Source organism: Panulirus ornatus, chromosome 70 (assembly GCF_036320965.1).
Source record: "Panulirus ornatus isolate Po-2019 chromosome 70, ASM3632096v1, whole genome shotgun sequence".
Taxonomy (NCBI): Eukaryota; Metazoa; Arthropoda; class Malacostraca; order Decapoda; family Palinuridae; genus Panulirus; species Panulirus ornatus.
In genome coordinates, this window is record NC_092293.1 from 16,551,918 (window position 1) to 16,556,917 (window position 5,000).

A 5,000-nucleotide genomic window follows, 5' to 3' on the forward strand; every position below is an offset into this window, starting at 1 on the left:
GGGTGTGTGTGGGGGTGTGTGTGGGGGTGTGTGGGGGTGTGTGTGGGGGTGTGTGGGGGTGTGTGTGGGGGTGTGTGTGGGGGTGTGTGTGGGGGGGTGTGTGTGGGGGTGTGTGTGGGGGTGTGTGGGGGTGTGTGGGGGTGTGTGGGGGTGTGTGTGGGGGTGTGTGGGGGTGTGTGTGGGGGTGTGTGTGGGGGGGTGTGTGTGGGGGTGTGTGTGGGGGTGTGTGTGGGTGTGTGTGGGGGTGTGTGGGGGTGTGTGTGGGGGTGTGTGTGGGGTGTGTGGGGGTGTGTGTGGGTGTGTGTGGGGTGTGTGTGGGGGGGTGTGTGTGTGTGTGTGTGGGGGTGTGTGTGGGGGGGTGTGTGGGGGTGTGTGTGTGGGGGTGTGTGTGGGTGTGTGTGGGGGTGTGTGGGGGTGTGTGTGGGGGTGTGTGTGGGGGTGTGTGGGGGTGTGTGTGGGTGTGTGTGGGGTGTGTGTGGGGGGGTGTGTGTGTGTGTGTGTGGGGGTGTGTGTGGGGGGGTGTGTGGGGGTGTGTGTGTGGGGGTGTGTGTGTGGGTGTGTGTGGGGGTGTGTGTGGGTGTGTGGGGGTGTGTGTGGGGGTGTGTGGGGGGGTGTGTGGGGGTGTGTGGGGGTGTGTGTGGGGGTGTGTGTGGGGGTGTGTGTGTGGGGGTGTGTGGGGTGTGTGTGGGGGTGTGTGGGGGTGTGTGTGGGGGGGTGTGTGTGGGGGTGTGTGTGTGGGGGTGTGTGGGTGTGTGTGTGGGTGTGTGTGGGGGTGTGTGTGTGGGGGTGTGTGTGGGGGTGTGTGTGGGGGTGTGTGTGTGGGGGTGTGTGTGTGGGTGTGTGTGGGTGTGTGTGGGGGTGTGTGTGGGGGGGTGTGTGTGGGGGTGTGTGTGTGGGGGTGTGTGGGTGTGTGTGTGGGGGTGTGTGGGGGTGTGTGTGGGGGGGTAAGTAACAGCGTGAGGGCGGGGGGGGGGAGGGTAACCGCGCAAAGTGGGGGGGGGGGGAAATATTTCCTGTCGGCCACAGTTTTCGTTGTAAGGCAATGTTACGAACACAACACCGGCGACGAAAACGGGAAGAGAGCAGTGACAAAAAACGAGACGCGCTCACCAACACAACACACAACCCACTGGTTTTTCACACACACACACACACACACACATACACGAGTCAGCACGGGCTAGCGCCCCCCGGTCGAGTTCACATCAGTTCGAATCCCGGGCGTGGCAGTTGGCTCACAGGCAATCCCAACTGTTCATCCTCCCCCTCGAATCGATCGCTATATGAGTACCTGGCTTCGAATCTCTTCTCAGACAAGGGAAAGGCAAAAGAACATAGGAATGTTCCATGTGGGAGACACAGGAGGCATTAGAAATGGCCAGAGTCTAAAAAAGAAAAAAAAATTACGAAAGTAAGAAATGAATTTAAAAAGACAAAATAATAACAAAGAAAATGTTTGAAAATAATATTATGGACAAGGCAAGAGATTACCCAAAATATTTCCACATGTTCACTACGAGTAAATTAGCCTCTCTAAGAGCAGCTAATTATGTTCAAGGATCCAGAGAAGATGTGGGTATGTAAGATATGCCAGAAACTGAATGAAAAATATGCCAGAAACTGAATGAAAGATATGCCAGGAACTGAATGAAAGATATGCCAGGAACTGAATGTAAGATATGCCAGGAACTGAATGAAAAATATGCCAGAAACTGAATGAAAGATATGCCAGGAACTGAATGAAAGATATGCCAGGAACTGAATAAAAAATATGCCAGAAACTGAATGAAAGATATGCCAGGAACTAAATGAAAAATATGCCAAGAACTGAACAAAAAATATGCCAGGAACTGAATGAAAGATATACGAGGAACTGAATGACAAGTTCAAAAATGCTTTCACAGTGGAAGAAATCATAACCTCAACACCACTGACATGGAATGAAGAAGAAGGAGGAGGAGGAGGAGAAGAAGGAGGCCATGGACACACTGAGGCTGTTTGGTGAAAACATATATACAACAGACTGCAAAAAAAAAAAGAGAAGATCTTGGCCCATATAAGACGCATGATCTTGACGGAGCTTTCATCCTCATGTGCTGAAGACGTGTGCACATACACTTTACAACCCGATGGAAATGTTGCTCAGTGTATCGCAAGAGGAAGGTAAAACTCCAGAGGGAGTGGAGGAAGGCAAATGTCTTTGGGGAACGCGAGCAGAGAGTTGCGTTGAAATGGAAAACAGACTTTCTGACGAGGGCAAGTCTTACAAATCAGAGAGCAAAGGTATGACCGTCTGCAAATGGAAAAATCTCACTGAGGGAAAACATGGATTCAAGGACAGATGGTCATGTGTAGCTAATGGCTCTGGCTTCAGAGATTGAACTTTATCTTAGACATGAAATGAAAAACAGAAGTGTAAATGGACTATGCGTTTTTCTGGACAGACTGAAAGCGTTTGAAGCTGTCCCACACATGAGAGTAATAAGTAACCAGGATTTTCAGGAAGGATATCAGAGCAGTCCTCCTGCTATGGGTTGAGGGTCACTAGTGGCGTGCATCAGGGCTCACTCCTTGAACCGTTGCTCTTCTTGATCAATTTATATGACCTTTCAGAAGGACTGGACTCATACGTGAACATATTTGCAAGAATGTAATATATGGGCCATGAGATTCAACCTGAGTAAATACTCATAGAATGGAAATGGATCAAAGTGAATGAATGCCTCGAAAAAATAAAATCACCCAGCAGGAAACAGACTTTGGAAATTGACACAGTCCCTAACACGACAACAGAACTCCACACTAGGCTATCTGTAAAGGACACAGTCTTAGACTGTTTGCTGACACATATCAGAATTGCACTGAAGTGCGTGGAAAAGGAAATATTAAGACTGTTTACCTCCGTGGTGGAGCGGTTTGCCATATCAATCCCGCATAGGTTCGAATCCTAGTCGCGGCAGACTGTTCGCAGTCAACCTAGTTGTTTATCCTTTCCTAGGGACTGGTCGATAAACTGGATATATGTGTATATGGTGTAATGCATTCAAAGCAGTACACACACACACACACACACACACACACACACACACACACACACACACACACACACACACACACATACACAAACTCACACAGACATAGACACATTAATACGAACACACACTCACAAATACGAACACACACACACACACACACACACGAATCTGGGATGTCTCAGGGAAAAATACGATCCCTCATTCTTTCTATCTGTGAAATATGCTCAGTCGAAAATATCTATGAAGATCAAAGTTATTTCGGTAGATAGGGAATATGATATCACAAAACCAATATTCCTATGAATGAAAAATGAATCTTTTCGTCGAGATCATGAGAGCGTGTGGGGGGTAAAATGAGAAAAAGGGAAATGGTTCATAGTCTAGAGAAATTCAGTTTCAAAAATGACATATAGGGAAATTCTGGCTCAGACATGCGGTCAAAGGAAATTCTCAAAAATATGGTCAATGGAATTTCTGTCCCAAAATGTGGTCAAGGGAAATTCTGTGTCACAAAATCAGTAAGGGAAATTCTGCCTCGGAAATGTCAAGGTAGATTCTGTCTCAGAAATGTAGTCAGGGGAAATTCTGTCTGAGAAATATGGTCAAGGGAAATACTGTCTCACAAAATCAATAAGGGAAATTCTGCCTCGGAAATGTCAAGGTAAATTCTGTCTCAGAAATGTAGTCAGGGGAAATTCTGTCTCAGAAATATGGTCAAGGGAAATACTGTCTCAGAAATATATTCAAGGGAAATTCTGTCTCAAGAATATGGTCTACGGAAATATTGTCCGGGGAGATTTCCTCGAGGGAAATTCTGTCTCAAAATGTAGTCAAGGGAAATTCTGTCTCAGAAATGAGATTACGACTCTGTCTGCATAGACGGAAAGCATACTATTCGTTTGGTAAAGTTTCTAGAATGAGATTTTTTTTTTATAGATTCAACGATAAGTGAATTATTCTTATAACTCATTTTGAGTTGAATTAAAGCCAAGCTCCTCAGAGCTAGTCCAGGAAATCTAAATGTCGAAAAAAAAGGAATTTCGAGCCAAAAATGAAAAAAAGAGAGAAATTTCAGAGTCGGGGGGAATTCCAAATGAATGAAATACATTAAGTTGAATGGAAAAGGTCAAGTTCGTTAGCAGATGTGAAGATTGATTTTTCTAACATTATGCACCTTCCATTTTCTATTCAAATCTTTTAATAACTTCCGCCACTGGGGTCGAATTGCGAACGTCCATCACCTAAACCTTATCTTTGCCTGATACAAATTCTTGCATCCCATGTTTTGAAACAGTTTTGCTCATCAAATTGTTACTTCCCCTTTCCAGACTCTGTAAGTCTTCTCACTTCATGAGTTTCAGTTATCATTTTCCCCTTTTGCCCCTTTCACCGATGTTCCCATCTGTTTTCTTGCATTATGCATATCATTTACCTCTTTCCAAAACATCGATTTATTCTCCCTAAAATTTAATGATACTCTCTTACCCCAACTCTTATCTACTCTCTTTTTCAACCCCTCCAACCTCCTCTTGACCTCCTGTCGTTTCTTCAAGACATAGACCACTCTTCTCCCTTTCACTAGCAGTTTTACTTCTTCATCCCACCACTCACTACCTTTCTGTTCTGTCCACCTCCCACCTTTCTCATACCACATGCATCTCTTGCACATGCCATCACTGCTTCCCTAAATACATTGTGTTCATCACCCACTTCAATTGCTTCATTGACTTTAACCTTTTGTCAATCTACACTCAATTTCTCCTGGTATTTCTCCACAAATTTCTTTTCTAACCTCACTTACTCTTTTTTAATCGACATTTTTCCTCTTTTTCGAAAACGTTTGATGATTTTCACCCTCGCCATCAATTTTAATTTTTATCTGCATAAATCTAGAATTCACTTCCTTACACTTTGTCACACACTCCCACAACTCCTGCTTAAGGAGTAGTGCTACTCCTTCCTTTG